This window comes from Propithecus coquereli, unplaced genomic scaffold, assembly GCF_000956105.1.
Source record: "Propithecus coquereli isolate 6110/MARCELLA unplaced genomic scaffold, Pcoq_1.0 Scaffold80, whole genome shotgun sequence".
NCBI lineage: Eukaryota > Metazoa > Chordata > Mammalia > Primates > Indriidae > Propithecus > Propithecus coquereli.
Window position 1 is genome coordinate 4,010,328 of NW_012154174.1, and position 19,022 is coordinate 4,029,349.

At 49.1% G+C, this 19,022-nt stretch overlaps 1 protein-coding gene across 23 annotated transcripts in view; it reads left to right on the forward strand.

Annotated features, from left to right (window-relative positions):
• The window catches only part of KCNMA1 (potassium channel, calcium activated large conductance subfamily M alpha, member 1), a 740,417-nt gene that overhangs the window by 103,876 nt on the left and 617,519 nt on the right, over positions 1-19,022 (forward strand). The window lies entirely within an intron of this gene.

A 19,022-nucleotide genomic window follows, 5' to 3' on the forward strand; every position in this document is an offset into this window, starting at 1 on the left:
ATTATTTAATCATTAGGGTTTTTTTTTTACTTTTTAAATTGAACTATAATATAATTCTAAAAAGTGAATATACCATAAAGTGCATGTGTCTTCAAAACTGAACACACGCATAAAACCAACACCCCAATCAAAAAACAGACCAGCTTTATGATCTCTCGAAATAAACACTTAATTAGAGACGCAAAGCACCTGTGTGTTCTCTCAGTCGCATTTCTTCAGTGTGGCCTCTTCCCTCCGGCATCAGCCTCACCTACCCACTGCCAAACTGCGGGGAGCTCTCTCCCATGTGGGGGTTACCTAGCTTGCATTTCCTGTATTTTAGCTTCCCTCTTTGTCTTTTTGTGTGTTTATATACCTCCATTTCAAGTAAACTCAACATATGAAAAGCCATATTTACCAATGGGACCAACTAGGGGCAGAGTCTGTTTAATATCAGGGTTGGGATTTTTTGGTTGTCGGGTTTTTTTTTTTTTTTTTTTTTTACTTTTCCTTTAAATGGGTAAGCTCCAAAGTGATTCATCTTACCAATCCATAACTATTTATTAAGCACCTACTATGTGCCAGGCATTCTGGAGGTTACTGTGTATGTATTTATCTGTGGTGTGAGTTCTGTGGGACAAGACCCAAGGACGACTAAGAAGTGGCTTCTCTTCTCAAGGATGTCCCAGTCTAGGAGGTGAGGTAAGATGTGCACAGTTTGACGGTGATCTTGCTACATAGGAGATACTGAGGAAGATCATGAGAGAGTTCAGGGAAGGGAAGAACCACTCCGACCTGTGGATGAAGAGGGGAATTCGGGAGGACTGGTGGAGAAGGAATCTGCCCCTTAATGGGACCTGAGCTTACATTTATGATGTGAAAAATGGAAAGGAGACTAATTATGCTTGATAGTAGGTGCTGCTATTGAATGCATGAAGCTTACTCCAATGGAAGAGTTTGGGTTTATTAAAAGAAATTAGAGCTCTTTGTGTTCGCAATTCTGTACTTTCAAAATGTGATGCAACACGTTTACTTAAACCGTTGGTCGCCCTGAGACACATCTCCTGTGGAATTGGCAGCTCGGCAGAGTTTGAACCTTTGAAGGCCGCCCTCCAAGGGTAAAGTCCAGAAGCAGGCCCTGAGCTGGCCCCCACACCTCTGCTCCCCTGTGTCCTGCGCCCTGCCAGCTTACTCAAGAGCCCTGCTCCTGGGCAGCGACAGCTGTGAGGAGTGGGTGAGGGGCTGTTGCTAGGAACACGGCTCCAGCTTGCCTTTTCTGACGTGTGTGTTTAAATTAGCATCTTTAAACGCAGTTCCCGAGACAGTTATTCAATTTTGAAACTACTGGGGAATTTGGGGCAGGTGGGGGGTGGTGAGGGGGAGGAGAGGCAAACTGAAAAGGCAAAACATTTGGGGGTGTTTTTGAAAAAGTTAAATAAGGAAAAGAACGTCAGCTGTGGAAAGCACGTCTCAGGCGGTGGCAGAATCCCTCTGTGGAATCAGAGAAGCCCCCGTTCTGCCCCAAGGTGCTGGAGATGGCTCGGGGGAATGTGTGGAATGTCCCCGATCCTTTTAGGGTCTCCAGAAGTCACTGCATTGAGTGGGGGTTTGCGATGGGTGCATCTGAGGGATAACAGCCTCCGGGATAGGAGGGCTGTGGTGTTTGGGAATCTGGGTGAGAAGCTCGGGTGTGTGTCATTCATCCAACTCATTCATCACTCCCAAGGGGCCAGGTATAGAAGGGAGTCCAATAATAAAAATGACAATGCTTAAAATAGGTACTGACAGTGCTCATATTTGTTGGGCACCTCCTACGTGCCAGGGACTGAGCTAAGAGCCTCACGTCTTTCAACTTGTCTGATCCTTACAGCAGCTCTCAGAAGTGGTTCTGTTATCCATGGCTTACAGATGAGGAAACTGAGGCACAGAGAGAAGGTTAATCACCGGAACAGTAAGTGGCAGAGCTGGGAAAGAAACCCAGGCTTCCCGGCACCAGTGTGACCTTGCACTTCGCTGCCACCAGGAATTAGGCGCCAGGCTGGAAACTGAGGAAACCAGATGAGAGCAAGAATGTGGAAGTGGAGGATGGGAGATGGGCTGGGAGAGGTTTTCTGAGTTGCAGATGGTCCCTCCTGTGGCTTCTTAAAGGTTGCTTTTGCATGAGGGTGTCAAACAAAGGTGTCAACCTGTCCTAACGTTATCTGCCCTTAGAACCCTGTCCACAGAGAACATACTGATCTTTTGTAGACCTCAGGGCCTTTGCACGTGCTATTCTCTTTGGCTAGAATCATTGCTCTCCCTACTCTTTGCATTAGGGCTTCTCCTCATCTGTCACATCTTAGCTCACAGCCACTGCCTGTAGAGCCTGAGGCACAGTAGATGCCCAGTAAAAGTTTGTGGAGTAGATGGCTGAGAAGTAAAGCTCTTGGACTTTGGGGGAGTAACTATAATGAGAAGTTTGGAAGATTTTTCTGCAGCTGAGCCTTTTGGGATTTCTGTGTCTTCCAAAGGCCAGGGTTGTTGCAGGAAGTGGTTTCCAAGCGAACATGGAATCTGCAAAGATTCAGCTGGAGATCTTGTCTACACCTTTCCCTGCGTGTGGTCCTTGAAAAAGGCCCTTGGATGCCTCGCAGTCACCTCTTTAACATGGGGACGGTGGTGTGCTTCCCTCTCGGCTGAGGATGGGAGTGAGGGTGAGGGAAGGGCTTGGGGTGAGCCTGGCACCCAGGGGCAGAGTGCTGTTTGTGGTGTGGGGTGACCAGGGGCCTCCCTTGGGGTGACTGCTGGACACAGGGCAGGCTGATAGCCAGGACACACCACTCTCATCTCCATTCCTGGGTGGCGTGGGGGCCAAATGAGATCCCATGATTCCCGCTAAAGATGGAACTATCATTAATAGGAACTATTATAACAGCAGCTAATATTTAGAGAGTGCTGCTCCCTGCAGGGCACTGTGCCCAGCCCTTTAGGTGCACCTCATTCCGAGTCCTCACTAGCCCCTGTGTGTGCGGGAACCTGCTGCGATGAAGTGACTCGCCCAGGGTCACACACCTGGTCGGCTGGAAACCAAACCCCAGCCAGCCCCAGACCTCACACTGTCGACCCTCAGACAAGGCCCTTTTCTGATCGTCAGTGGCACCACGCAGAGGGCGCTTCTATTGCCAGAAGAAGATTCCTAGCTGGAACCTTAGAAAATTTTTTCCATTCTTTGTTTCACCAAGGAAAGCCTTAAACTGTGGAGGTGATTGCAGTATTCCTTTGCTTTGTAATTGCTCAGATTATTTATTGTTCTCGTTATTATTAATAAAAGCTGTAATACTTCAGTCTTTGGGTTGGAGAGGCAGCCGGAGCCAGCTGAGTGACCTTGGCCTTGATATTAATAGTCTTTTGCAGTCTACCCTCGATTATCCAGGCTAATGGAAAGGGAACCAATGCCTGCAAATAATCATAAAACAAAAAAATCACTTATCTGCTCACTGGGGTGTGGACTGACAAGGAGGTACTAAGCCTTTTGTGAGGCTGGCCTTCAGACAGGCCTGCTTCTCTGGGATCCTGTAGAAAGTGTAAGGGGAGACTGGTCCGTGCTTTGCAAGGCAAAGTCAAGGGCAGAGAAGCAGCTTGCGCTCCCGCCTTTCATCTCCGGGTAGAGACAGTGTGTGGGTACCATCAGCTGCCAAGGTGGGGGCCAGTGCTCTTTTTCCCTTTCCTAAAGCAACTTGGGGTGACGTAGCAAGCTGTCTTAATCCCCCCTGAGCATTGTGCTGGCTGGTGCGGCCTCATGGAAAATGTCAGCGTGCTGGCCCCGGCCAAGCGTGCTGAAGCCAGCGTGTCTCACAGCTCCACGGGGCAGCCGTGGCGTGCGGCTCAAAGGGAATGGAAAGGTCATAAAGGCCTGGGACAAGGGAGTGGACGGAGCCAATGGCACTGTCCGGTAACATTATATGGAAGATGAAACTGTAGTGTGGAGCTGAGAGATGCAGGGCTGGGGAAAGAGACCTCAGCATTTTCCATGATTAACTTTCTAATAGTGACCGTGTGTGTACAGCGGGCGCTAGGCAACGGGCAGATGATCTTCTCTGAGTGTGCGTTAACGTGGTGCATGCGGCTTCCCACCGTCACTGGGATTTCCCCATTTTGTCGGAGGCAGGGATCAGGCCACAGACCTGTTGTCCTTGACGGCAAAGTGAGGAGGTAGCTAAATTTGTCCCGTCTCCTAAGTGACCCATCCCCTCCCCACAGAGTCCCCACGGCTTAGGTGACCACAGAGCTCCCTCTCAGCTCTAAGTCGTGAAGAAACGGGTGCTTAGAGAGGTTACCCAGAAGTTGGGGACAGAACTGCGACCAGCGCCCGGGCCTCCTCCCTCCAGTCCTGTGCTCTGGGAAGCAGTCGTGTGCTTTCTCTCTCCTGCTCGATCCCCTTCCCTCCGCACCAAGGCACTGCCTTGGGTTTCTCAGCAGCCCCTGGAGAGAAGTGACGGGTTCACATTAGAGTGTTCATGACTTCATGTGTGGCCTGCCCAAGAGTATTTTAAAAAAAGATGCTGAGAGAGGGCATTGCTTAACCCAAAGGAAGAAAAAGTGGACTGTGACATTTCGGCCCAGGGCTGGCTGGCTGTTGTCCTTCTAAAGATACGTTGGTGAGCAAGGTGCAGTCCCCGCGCCTTTTGGAGCTTATAATCCAGTGGGCAAAGCAGAGACTAGTGAGTAAATAATAGTTTAACTTCAGATGGTGAGAACTGGTTTTAAAATATTAGGCAGGCTAAGGGGACAGTAATGTGAGTGTGACCAGGCATCTGCTTTATGTGAGTGGCCAGGGAGGGTCTCTCTAAAGATATGACCAATAAGTGGAACAAGATAGACCTGCCTGAAAAAGGAAACTGAGGGAACAGTGCTCAGGTGGGTGGAACAGCAGCTGTGAAGCCTCTGGGGAGGGAGCGAGCTTGGTTGCTGGAGTGCTTGCTCGGCTACCCTGTTTAGCGGCCCCTCTTCCTGCCTCCCTCGCCTGTTTTATTCTCTCCAGGGCACTTGTCACCATCTAACATACCTTAGATTTGTCTTATAGGTGGGGTTTATTGCCTGTTTCCCCAGCCTCAACGTCTGTTCCGTGAGGCAGGACTTGGTCTGTTCTGTTCAATTCTGTACCCTAGGAAAGTGCCTGGGAGGTAGTCACGCCCAGTACCTCCTTGTTGATTGAGGAAATGAACAAATGCTACAGTACACGGACCTGGTGAGCAAGGCAGACGGGGGGAGGAGATGTGATGGGTGAGGTGGGCAGGAGTCAGGGTGCACAGGGAGAAGGGAGAGGCTGAGGACACGGGCCTTGTAGGTGTTTGTGTCCTTGCCTCGCTGCTGCTGGGAAGGCCCGGCAGGGAACAGGCCTTCTTGCCCCCGAGCCCCAGCTCAACAGAGCAGCCCGGTGGGTCTTAGCGTCCCCTGGCATTGCTGTTCTGGTGGCTGCGATGCTCACTGGATGTGTAACTAGTAATAAAAGGCCACACGCTGCACTGGTGCCTCAGTTGCTTTCTGGAATCCCCAGGGAATTCAAATCTATATGCTCAGTCCTGATGCAAAATCACTAGGAGCCTGGGCTCCTTCTGAAGGACTCGGGGACCCCATGTCCAGGGTACGTGACGTGCTCGTGCTTGGTGTTGGCTTGTGTCTTCCAGGGGCAGATTTACCTGCCTGGTCACTGCTGTGTCATTGCCTCTGGCCCGTTAATGGAGGAGGCCTGGGTTCTAGTGACATTTTTTCCTTCCCATACAGCTTGGACAAGGTCAAGCAGCAGGCCATAGGGGTAGGAACTCTTGCTAAAGCCCCAAGGGCAGGGCCTGCCTCCTCCCAGGCACTCCAGCCTGAGTTTGCACCAGGGAGAGAAAGCACCAGCACCTTCGCAGCCAACACACCCTTCCCCACGTTCACACACGCGTGGGCCTGCTTCCCCTCACCCTTGCCCTTTTTCACACGCCTTCCCACGTCCATAGCCACCCTCACCCTCAGCTCCTCCCTCGTCCCACACGCATCCACTCCCCAGTCGTGCACATTTGCTCACACGTGTGCAGCTCCTCAAACACACCTGCACGGGTGGCCGCCTCCATCCCTCAGTCCCTTTGTGCACATGCAGGTGCTCACAAGGCACCCCCATCCTAGCCTCTTGCACTCACATGGACGGGGTTTTTCACCTGCTTTGTGGCGCCCAAGCGCAGAAACACGTTGAGGTGTGAGAAATGGAAAGTTCGGCAGGTGTTCTGCCCACTGTGCGAGGGAGGAGGAGGAGGCAGGGATCTGGCTGCCTCTTGTCAAGCAGGGGTTCAGGGGGCTTTGCAACATGCAGTGCTTTTTGGCAGTATCTTGCTTTCTCCTTCTTAAATTCATTCACGTAGCCAGCATTTACTGTGCACCGTCCACGGGTCAGGCGCTGTTCTAGGCACAGGTTACACAGCAGAGAACAGGCAGACGTGGGCCCTGCCCTCATGGGGTGGAGGCTCTAGTGGTGGAGACAGGCCATAAACAGGATACATAAGGAAGCAGGAGAAGTCAGGTGGCCATAAGTGCAAAAGGACAAATACAACAAGGAAAGGGTCGTGACGTGGAGGGCGCGTGGTGAGAAAGCTCTTTGGTAAGGGGAGCTCAGAGCAGACGTCAGGGAAGAGCAACATGCACGGGTGTGATCAAGACCTGGGAAGGCGGGGAGGAGGGTGGCTGTCAGGGAGCAGCAGGCAGAGTCTCTGTGATGGGGATTTCTTAAACACCTGTTGCCTCCAAAAGACTACGATACCGTGGTACCCCTGGATATGTTGGACTCTTCTCAGTGGCCTTGTACATCCCTTGTATGCACCTGGTACAGGCCAATGCCCAGAAAACATTTGCCCCTTGAGGAGTTGCATGTTCAGTTCTGCATGGAGCTGCTTGTGTGTTCCGAGATCTGTGCTGGCTGCGGGGATGATGGGGACGGGAAAGAGCCAGCCCTTGCCTTGCGGAGCTCCCTGCTCGTGAGGGATCAGCCGCATGCCTGGACGTTGTGAGTAGGTGTGCAGAATGCACTGATATGCTGGGTGCTGCGAAACTCCCCAGCCTGGGGGCTGGTGGGAGGGCACTGCTTAGCAGGCAGCTCTAATTAGGGGAGCTGACACTTGAATGGAGTCTTTAGGAAGGACAGGAATTAGCCTTGTGTTGGTAGGGAGGAGAGGGAAAGAGACACTGCAGGCTGCGGGGTGAACCCTGGGGTCTGGGAAATGGCGCCAGCGTGGCGTATGGTGGGGGATTCCCAGCAGTTCCTCATCCCCTCCTCAGAGTGGTGGCAGCCACGCTTCCTGGCTCATCATCCATCCTCGCCCTCTGGCTGGTACTGTGCGTTTGGGAGGCAGCCCACGAAGACTTCCCTGGGGAGAAGCAGAGGAGAATGGTGACCTCTGAACGTGCTCCCCAGAATCCAGTCACCCCACCCTCCCTTTCAGAGGGTGCAAACTGGAGGTCTGCAAGTCTGTTTGGTTTGGCTTACATGGTTTCATGATTTTAAAAACTTTTTCTGTGTTAATTGTCTGTATTTAACAAAGTAGGAGATTTGGGATAAAAATTTGTGTTGCTAGCTTTTCTTGGACAAAAAGAAAGATCGCAGATGCACATTTGTAGGCCTGCGTCCCCTTGTGGTGACCACTAGTTAGGCAGAGCAGCTGCGCACGGCACCTCCCCCCCACATGGAGCACCCCTCATTTATGGTAACAGTCTGGCTCCTGTGCGCATGCGAGCTTGGGTCCCTTTTTTGGCTTAAGGAGAAAAACATGTGGGATGATGTTCCTGCAGATGCTCAGTGATGGCTCTTGAGCCCTTAAGCTCGTCTGGGTCATTCTCATTTCGCAGCTAGAAGCCAGTGGGTGGGAGCCCTTCCTCTGTTTTCGTTTGCTGTAGGACAGCCGGATTTCACTGGATCTCAGAAAGAAGAGGTGGGGTGGGCAGGGCTGTCAACTGCATTGTTGAAAGACACAGGCAACATCTCCTGATTTCTGTAAAAACGGCATCTAGACGTGGGTGAAGAGGTGGAAGGCCTGAGGTTGTTGGGAAATCTCGAAGGCTGAGCAGAGAGCTCACAGGTGCAAAAGGAAGTACAGGGCCACAGGCAGTTTCCTTTTCTCTCATTCCTCAACTTATCTCTAGCCTGTTGCACGTGGCAAGCCAGGTGCTCTGCGAGTCTTTCTTGAAAGAAAGGAGTGAGATTGATTGATATGGTGACGTGTCTGACATGGCCTGGCCCCGTACCCCATAGCGAGGGGCTCCCTTTGGCTCGTGGGATTCACACACGGTCATTTCCAGCAGGTGGGAAGCCCGGGGCCGGCTAAGGGCCGGCACTGCACTGGGAATCTGCCTCTTGAGTCTCTTTACTGAGGTGGGGAGGCCTGTGATGTTCTCTCACTTCTGGTCATTCCTCCGAGGAAGAGACTGGTCTGATGTGGCCACACGTACATGAGATGCCAGGTGACCACCTGCGGAATGTGCCAGTCAGGCAGCCAGGATGCGGAGTGCTTCGCCTCCCCTCGACAGTACTTTCCAGGGCCTGGTGTTTGCCTGCAGCTCCTGGAGAGGCCTGGCCAGCTCTGAGGGGCAGACCAGCACACCTTTGGGTGCAGCAGCTCACAGGAGTCGGTAAGGTGGCACTGCCAGGCCCTCCAGACCCCAAGTAATGCCTGATGCATCAGGGCAGGCAGAGGAGATGCCACATGCTGCCCGCCACTGATGTTAGCAGGGAGGCTCCAGACCTGGGTGCCAGGCCAATAAATTGATTTTTCAGCCTGCAGAACTTCTAAAGATAGGCTCGGGTGGTGCTCTGCTGGCACCGGGAGTGACGGACCATCTGTGAGTCACAGGCCCACCCGCTGGGGGAGTGCAGGCCCAGGGCAGGCAGTGCTGCAGTTAGAAGGGCCAGATGCAGGAGGGGAGGGCTAATGCAATGAGCGTGCATGCCAGGATCCCCCTCCCAGCCACCCCGCAGGAGGGTGTTCTTCTGGGCCACCTGTAATTTATGCAGTTCCTAGGGCTGGGTGGGGCAGACAAGGCTCAAATAAAATAAATGAGTCGTCAGTGTGGTTTGTGCTTCTCTGGCCCACAGGCCTCACATCTTTAACAAAATTGGTTGCTTGCTTGATTTCTTGAATCACCAGTTGAAGTCTCTCCATGTTTACTCTGAATTGCCCATCCTTCTTCCCTACTTTTTCCTATTTTCTTTTTCCCTATTTTCTTTGAATTATTTGGCTGGCTCTTTTGGGAGACACTCCCTTATATTTATGCAGCACTTTACAGTTTGCAAAGTGCTTTCCCATCCATTATCCAGGCAACACATACTAAGCTGCAAGGCACTGGTTGAATTGCTAGGTGCTGGGGACTCAGCAGTAAATCAGACAGCTACGGTGGCTGCTGTCAGGGCCAGTGATGAGCTGCTGCTAGGACCTCGACAGCGTGAGATGATGCTGAAGGTTTTTTTTATCATGGTGGGAAAGGCCTCTCTGAGAAGGAGACATTTGACTTAAGAGGAAGCCAGCCAGGTGGAAATTTGGGGGAAGAGTGTTGCAGGCAGTGGGAACAGCTAGTGCAAAGGCCCTGAGGTAGAAATAAGCTTGCTTGTTTCGGAAACACCAGAAAAGCTCCTCTGAATGGAGTTTAGGGAACAGAGGAAGTGCCAGGGAAGGAGGCTGGCAGAGCTTGTTTTGTAGGGCTTTGTAGGCAATGATGAGAGGTCTGGATTTGCTTCTCAGTGCCATGGGACATTATTGGAGGGATTTAGGTAGCCATGCATGTGATCTGATTGACAGTTTTGAGAGCTCGCTCTTGCAGCTGTGAGGGCGGAGAGTGAGGGCAGGAGTGGAAGCAGAAAGGCCCCTTAGGAGGCCACTGCACTCGTCCTGGTGAGAGTTAATGCTGGAACAGTGGCTTGCACTCTAAGGCTGAATTTGAAAACACCATCTTAATCCTTATAGCAGCCCCATTAGAGAGAAGAAACAGGTTCAAGGCACTGCAATCACTTGTCCCATGGCTAGAAAGCAACTAAAAATTGTAACGAGAGCCTCAGTTTAAGGACTTGCACGACCTCTCCTGGCATCAGCCGTGGTGTCTCAGGAGGCTGGCCTGCCTCCAGCTTGCGAGACATGGTGCTGGGTCGTCACCTGAGAGGATCCCTGTGAGCTCCTCTACGAGTTAGTCAGGGCTGCCATAGCAAAGTACCACAGACTGGGTGAATTAAGCAACAGACATTTATTTTCTCATAATTCTGGAGGCTGGAAGTTCAAGGTCAGGGTATTGGCAGGGCTGGTTTCTTCTGAGGCCTCTCTGCCTGGCTTGTAGGTGGCCATCTCTTCCCCTTGTCTTCACCTGGTCTTCCCTGTGTGTGCATCTGTCTGTGTCCTCATCTCCTCTTCTTATGAGGACAACGGTCACATTGGATTAGGGCCCACACTAATGACCTCCATTTTAATCTAATTACTTTTTCAATACCCTCTCTCCATCCCTCTTATCCTTGGGGGGAGACATTCCAACACCCCCAATGGATTCCTGCAACTGAGGACAGTGTGGAACCCTGTATATACTATGTTTTTTCCTATACATACATACCTATAATAAAGTTCAATTTATAAATTAGGCATAGCAAGAGATTAATAACAATCACTAATAATAAAATAGAATTATAACAATATACTATAATAAATATTATGTGAATTTGCTTTCTCCCTGTCTCTCTCTCTCACTCAAAATACCTTATTGTATTGTGCCTTGGGAACTAAGACCTAGCAAAGCAAAATGTGGGTAAGGGGGGACTACTCCTGTACAGCCATGATCTGAGGTCACCTGACAGCACACGTGATGAGCTGTTTACCAGCCCAGGTGGTTAAATAGCAAAGTTGTTAAAAGGAATATTTATTGAGCACTTATTAGGTGCCAGGCATGCCCCAAGCATTCTGCGTGCCTTATTTCAACGTCACAGAAATTCCATGAGCTAGGTATTGTTACCATTCTTATTCCATCTTAGAGATGAAGAGACTGCAGCTTGGAGGTTTTAATAACTTGCCCGCACTCATTCGGCCAGGCAGTGGGAGAGCTGGGGTTGGCAAACGTGCTCTTCTCTGACTCGAGAGTCCATTTTTCTAACTACTATGAAATCCTTTAAGAACTTGTTCTGGACAAGAATGGATGTTTCACATTCTGAATTACACTTGACTTCTTTGGTGTTGCAGAAAGTAGACAGATTTCTTCTGTGGTCCTGTGTTAAACTTGCATGTGAGGAGTTTTTGACTGTCTACATCAATGGTTCTCAAAGTGGGGTCCGTGGATCAGTAGCATCAGCATCGCCTGAGAATTTTCTAGAAAAGTACATTTTCGGGCACCACCCCAGAAGTGCTGAATCAGAAGCTGAGGCTGGGGCCCAGGATGCCGGTTTAACAAGCCCTCCAGGTCATTCTCATGCTCAGTGAATATTGAGCCCACTGGTCCACACCAACCCCTGCAGACTCCCAGCTGTTTGCATTTGGACATCTGAAGCTGGATCTCCTTGAGGAACTGGATTTCAGGGTTTCAGGAGGATGAGGAATAGAGCAGCATCTCTGAAAGGCAGCTCCATGTGATGTTAATAGGCATCATGCCAAAAAGGTGTTCTGTGGTCAATATGTTGGAGAAACATAGGTTTCTCGATCGCAGAGCTTTAATATGGTAACTATTACTCTTTTGCTCTTTCTGAAGGTACGAATCTTTGTGTTTCCCAGGCTTATTTGACCGTGAAATTGCTTTTTTGAGGAACAAAGAACAGGCCCATGTTTGAGAAGCACTACTTCGTAGAGGCTTCAAGGGTAGATACAAATGATTGAATCAGGATCTTCACACTGATGAATTTCAACCAATGAATTAAGCAGTATTTACTAGTAGGTGTGCTATGATCTTCCTGTTGGCAGAAGCTATGGACAATTCCAGAACTGAATAGGGATCATTATTTATCAAACATTGACACTATGACAAGCAGAATGCAAGGACCTATACAACCTTAGGGTTGCTACTATCACTCCCAGTTAGCAGAGGAGAAAAGTGAGGGGAGGGAGGTGGAATTGCTCCTCTTACAGCTGTTGAGTGGCAGAGCTGGGATTGCACCCTGGGACTGTATGAGCCCTGAATCTCTTCTCTTTCCTTTGCACGCTGTGTCACTCCATGGAACTTGCGGTGTTGGGGGGAGCACATACCACCCAGGGAAGGGAGGATGAGGCCTCCAAGCTGCAGCTGTGTGATTATGCTGTGCCTTGCTAAGGGTGGGAGGAGGGCTTCATTAGTCCAGCAGGATTCAACAGTGAGGTGAACAGCATCCAGTGACCCATTCCCTAGGACAGTTTTTTTTAAAAAAATTATTTCAGAATATTATGGGGGTACAAACATTTTGGTTACATAAATTTCTTTATTGCCATTTGAGTCAAAGTTGTAAGTATGCCCATCACACAGATAGTGTGCATTGTACCAGGTAGGTGCGTTACCTGTCCCCCCCGCCCCCTGACTTGCTTGATTTCTGATGAATGTTATTTCCATATTCCCGGCATAGTTTTAAAACATAACATTAAGTTTTGTTTTTCTGATCATAAACATACCACATGCTTCCTGTAGAAAACTCTGAAAATATATAAGCATAAAAATGCATGCCTACCAGGATGGCTGTTATCAAAGAATCAGAAAATAACAAGTGTTGGCCAAGGATCTAGGGAAATTGGAACCCTTGTTCATTGCGGATGGGAATGTCAAATGGTGCACCCACTATGGGAAACAGTATGGTGGCTCCTCAAAATACTGAACATAGAATTACCATGTTTTCCAGCAGTCCCACTTCTGGGTGTGTAGTCAAAAGAAATGAAAGCAGAGACTCAAACAGATGTTTGTGTACCCGTGTCCGTGGCAGAATTATTCACAATAGCCATTATTCACCAAGCAACCCCGTGTCCACTGACAGATGAGTGGATACACAAAATGGGGTATATGCATACAGTGGAATGTTATTCAATCTTACAAAGAAAGGAGGTCCTGACACACACGACAACATGGATGAGTGAACCTTGGGGACATTGTGCTAAGTGAAATAAGCCAGTCACAAAAAGACAGAATACAGTGCTGTGTGATTCCACTCGCCCGAGGTGCCTAGAGAAGGCAAGTTCATAGAGACGAAAAATAGAATGGTGGTTGTCAGAGACCGAGGGGAGGAGGGAATGGGGAGTGTTTTGTTTTGTTTTGTTTTTGTTATGGTCAAAGCTCTCATCAAGAAGAAGAGCTGTTTAATGGGTACAGAGTTTCACTCTGGGATGATAAAAAAGTTCTAGAGATGGACGGTAGTGATAGTTGCACAACAATGCGAATGTACTAACTGCCATAGATCTGTACACTTAAAAACGGTTAAAACGGTAAATTTTTATGTGGTGTTTATTTTACCGCAATAAAAAGAATATAAAAATGAAAGCAATGATTAAATCCCAGATACAATTGCTGTTAATATTTGGATATGTTTCATGTCAGTCTTTTCTCTCTGCATTTAGATGTACATGTAAATCTTTTCTTGTTCCATCAACAGTTGGTTGAAGGTGTGCTTTTTAATGATGCATATTAATTTCTCAAGTGGATGCACTACAACTTATTTAACCATCTCCCTGTTGTTGGTTCTCTAAGTTATTTTAAGTTTTCCACTGTTTTAGGTTGCACTGCAGTCACGATCTGAATATGTCCATTTTTATTCACATCACAGACTGTTTCCTTAGAACAGATTCCTAGAAGCAGAATTTGTGGGGCTAAAGGATGTGCATGTTTTTTAGATTCTCTATACACATTGCCAAGTTGCTTTCCAGAAAGGTCACGCAGCTTTCAAGAAATCTCACCAAAAGCGTGTGAGGGTATCTCTTCCTGTTAGCTTTCCACCTCTTCCCAAGAGGGAGCCCAGGGGATGCGGAGAAAGGGAGAGAAAGGCAGCCTGCTGCCTTCAGATCCCAGGGCCGAGTGGTGCCTTGTGCATGTTGTCTCTTGGGCAGTGAGTGGGCACCTCGTTAGCACACTGGGACGGAGCTGATTAATGCTCTGGCTGGCCAGGAGTGCAGAGCCCGCCTGCAGGAAAGAACAGCCAGTTCAGGGATAATCCCTTGATATCAGTGGTCTGGTTCCAGTCTGGAGATTTTTATCAGGGCTGATTGCAGGTTCAGCTCTGGCTGGGGCAGTGTGGGGAGTCTTCTGAGCTGGTCAGGCTAACCCTCCTGATTTGGCCCTTGGATCTCATTTCAGGGGGAAACATTAGAAAGGTGTCTCCACCTTGCTTTTCCCTGGTATACTCTGATACTACATTTTAAGGAAGGAGCAAACAGCGCCTGCTTTCTCATGGACATTTTTCTATTTAACAGGGAGCTAAACTAAGCTGCAAGACTATTCATTTTCCTGTGGTGTTCCATATAGCCATTTACATTTTTAAACAAAAAAGTGAATTCAGAGGCTGCAGAGCATTTTCTGTTCTGAAAAATTTAAAATAAAATTTTTTTCTGTAGACTGCAGGAACACATGTTTGCTTGCCACAGCCCATTTGGGAAATAGAGCAGTGCTCTTATTCTGAGCTGACAGCATCAATGTTGGTCTGGAATGAATGGCCTGTTCCTCCGGAATGAAGTTCTGTGAGTGTCGGGGTGGGGGGCTTTAATGCTGAGCTAGGGACAGGGCTGGGAGCCGAAAGCTTCAAAGGTTCCTCTCTTTCTATCTCTTTCTCTTTCCCACCCTCTCCCTTTTTCTCTCTCTCCATATTTAAAAGCTTTTTCCCTGCCCCTGCGTGAACACACGCGCACACACACACATGCAGAAAGATACACACGCATCTGGTACCTAAGAACATCAACCCTGACTGTGTTCTTGGCTTCTCTAAGGGTGTAGGAAGCCCCAACAAGGCTCTTTGAAGATTTCCCCTTTTGATTTTAGAATTTTCTTGAAAGGGGCTGTAACCATACCCAGAGGAGTGGGGCTCCCTTGGGCGATACCCCCTGGATGCTCTGTAGTCAATGAGGAGGTGGAAAAAGAAATAGGAGGAACCGTGGGTCTGCCCATCAGGGTCCGTTTGAGAGACTCGCTGTTGGGGGTTTCAGATCTTTCAGAAGAAACTTGAATGAGCTTCTACCCAGGAGCCAGGGTGGGTAAATTCACCAAAGAGTGATGGGGGGCCATGCTACAATTTTCTAAGAGGAAATAGGAAAAAGAGTTGGTCTCTCACAAGCAGTGTGGTTTTCAGGAACTGACTTCTCCTGGCCCCTTCTTTAGTCAGTTGCCAAATCTCAGCTGCTACGCCTCAGTCAGTCCGTGGTGTGTGTCCCTCCTGTCCACTGCTGCTGTATCTCATCTAGCTCAGGCTTCTCTTGCTGCTTGCTTGGACTATTGCAGTAGTCTTCCAGCTGGCCTCACGACACTCTCATTTCTGATTCATCATACATCTTACTACCCACTTAAACTTTCTAAATGTTAGCTAATTATTTCACTTTCCTCATCACTCTTTCAGGGCTCCTCATCAGCCAAAGAAAAACAAAAAAGTCCAAACTTCTTTTTTTTCGTGTTCAAAGATCTCCATAATTCCTCCCTGTCTTCCTTCTGCTTTATGTCCCTGGGCTCCAGCCCATGTAACCACTCACACCTATTTCCTGCCTCATGGGCTAATTCACTCTATCCTTTCTGCTTCCTTGTCTGTGAACCCCTAAAGCCCCCACCTCGTCCCCTCTCTAAAGGCACTAACATTTTGTATCTTACTAGAGTTTTCTGAATACTATCATATCTCCTTAAGCCTTATAAAGCTTTGACTCGCCTTTGAGAGCCCCTCATTGCCAGGGTAGGGAGCCTTGCACAGGGCAAACACCTAGCGATGTTTGATGAATAAATGAACCAAGGACTGAGGGTGGCCAGTGGTTGTCAACCTTTATTTTCACCCTGCACTACTATCTGTCCAGCACTCACGTGGACTGGTTCCTCCCGGTGAGCACCTTGCTGCCGAGGTACCACTTATTTTAAGCATCCTTACGTATTTCCAGGCACGTAGCAAGGGGGCAGTGGGTTAGCGATTCATGAGTAGGCCATCGCCTTGAGAGCTGCTGACTCAGCCGCCAGCCGCTAACCTGGGGCTCCTGGGTTCTGAATCAATGAGTGGATGGCATGAATGAACAGATGGCCATAGAATCTCAGGGGACCCGGGTCTCCGGGATTCATACTTCCCAGCTTTAGAGGTAGGCAGCTCAGGGCCTCACAGGGAATGCTAGAAGCTGCAGTGTTATATAAATAAATGTGGCACATTTTCCTGGAGAACCAGTTCTTCTTGAAGGGTTGAGAATAAATATTCTTTAATATTCAATCGCAATTATCATGGGAAAGGATGAAATATGCATAGATATTTAGAAAGATACAATGCAACAATTTAAAGGAACTTCCTGCCTGCGGGAGACTTGCTTCAGGTTCCAGTCCAGGTAGGAGGTAGCTGTTCCTTCCTCTCTGCCTTCAGGGCTGCGATGGAAAAGTTTGGAGGATCTGGGCTAGTCCACCCCTCCCCTCGTGGTTGCTGGTTTCGCTGTCTCCCCACACCATGGCCGTTCCTCCGCAGGGCAGGGTGTAGACTGAGGCGACAGGTTAGACTTGGAGAGTGGGCAGGGCTGGGTTCAAATCCTTGGGCCTGTACAGACCCCTATCTGGAGGACGATGGGGGAAGGGACGCGCTCGCTCCGTTCTTCCAGAGGAGAGCAGTGAATGTCGGAAACACGATGGCACAGTGAAACTGACGTGGAATAAATTATGTAGCCAGTGAAGCACAAGCCCAGGACATCAGTGTAAGAAACACATTCTTGTCAGGCAGGAAAATAACCAAAAAAGGACAACTGGCAGTGCTTCAACTGATGATGCTGCTCGAACGTACTGCCATGCAGGGAGACCCTCTAGTGGCACATCCCAGCCCCCTGGGCCCTGCTCCCCACGGGGCCCCCTTCTCACCTTTTAGTCCAGCCCAACATTGGGCAGGTCACATGTTCCTTGCCTTAGTGTCTGATTGGTTAAATGAGAAAATACCTGATTGTAAGGCTGGCCAAAAGACCCCCACAGGCACAGCAACAACAGCCCTGGGCCCCTTCCCTGTTGGCTTGCAGCCGGGGCCAGACCGCATCCTGTTACGAGTGGCAAAAAACAGCTACGCTGGCTGAGCACCCTGAGCTCGGCTTCCTGCCCGACCCAGCTTCTGCAGACTAAGTCCCCAGGCTTCAAACGACCACATCCTACCTAAATGTTCCAAGACCCCCTTCACCCCACTTATAAAAACCCTGCCTCAGTCCTGGGCGCCACGACTTCTCAGGCCCTGACCTTAGGACCTGTGAACCTCACCTGGGAACGCTTAATAAAAGCCGCTTGTTTGGCCATAACTTGTGTCTGCTGGTCTGTCTGCCACCAAAAGCCTTACACTGATGACGACTTGTGTAAGATGTAGCACAGTCTTTGGCGCTCAATACCTTGTAGCCAATATGGTGCAGGCCCCTTCCAGCATTGGAAAATCCCAAGCACCTATGGCAGTTCACACGGCAATGGACCAGTCATTTGCTCCCCTGGATTTCTTTAGAAATGGTTTAAAGAATGCCAGATCCATGAGAGCAGAGACTTGCCTGACTCGCTACAGCGTCTCTACCTGCTGAAATAGGTAGGCAGTGGGTACACCTGCTCTGCACCACGCCCATTAATGCACAAGGGCAGCCAACACCAGAGGATTTGCTCAGGATCTCTGAGAAATTGATTTGCTAAAATGTTATAAATTTAATGACCTCTTCAATCTGAAATAAAGTCATCTGGCTTTTCTGGAGCTTTCTTTAATACTAGGGAGCCCAGAACTAATGAAATCTTGGCCTCATGAAATACCCAACTGGGTGAGTAGGGAGTCCTCACATACGGATGTGTCTAGATCCTAGACATACTCTAGACTCTAGAAAGTAAGAGGAGAAATGACCTTTCTCTCCAAACCACTGATGCTAGGGAGGGAGAGGTGAGCACGATCTCATTTTAAAGAATTGAACCAACTCTTTGAGCTTTGGAAGAAAGAAAGAAACCTCAATGTGTATTAGGCAGGTTTTTGTTTGGAAGATGGATTTTATCATTACATTTTTAAAGCAAGAGGTCTGCTACCACTACGTTCTCCTTTCCTGTCCTAGAAGGTTTGGAGTTGAAATATCTGCCACATTTGAACCGAAAATGCTGTTTCTTACCTGTCTGCACTTCTTTGATAGAGTTGCCAAGTGATCATGGACAAAAAAACCAACTTGAAAAGTATGGATTATACACTAATGATATCTATCAATATTATTATCATTTTTACTATAGCAGCTCCCAGTTCTGTATCTATTGGGGTTGCTTGGAACTTTTACATGTATAATCTCATTTAATGCTCTCAACAGCCAGGTGGGAAAACTGAGGCTCAGAGTTTCAGCGGCCTGCCCAATTAGAAAGTGTGGGTAAGTGCAAAATTTGCCATCAGCAAGGTAGGAATTCAGGCTTTGCCATGACATGGACCTAAGTCCTACTCTTGGTGTCCATGCGGGTGCCAGAGATGTGGGGCTGCGCTCGCTCCTTCCACATCAGACACAGCTGGAAGCCAGGATGCAGGTTAAACCTGAGCTCTGATTCCTTCAGAGGATCCAGGATGGAAAAGGGTGGGTGGGGTAAGATGAAGTTTGCAGGAGGGCTTCCTGGTAGGGGGGCCTCTGCAACGTGGGGGCGTTTGGGCAGATAGGAGGAGGGGCAGGCGTTTCTGGTGGAGGAAGTAGCCCGAGAAAGGACTCCAAGGCAGGTGGCTCAAGAGGACGAGCTGTCTCCGTCTTCCCAGGCGTGGTTAACTATGAATGAAGCAAGAGAAGAGGCGTATTCTCCATGTAAGGAAAGCGCTGTAAAGAAAAGACATTTCCCGTGTCAGACTCACGATTATCAGTGGGAGTGTCAGGTAGAAATTTCTCTTTCTGTGACTTTTCCCTTTCCCCAGGCGCCTCAGCTGCTGTGTTTCATGGCATCCT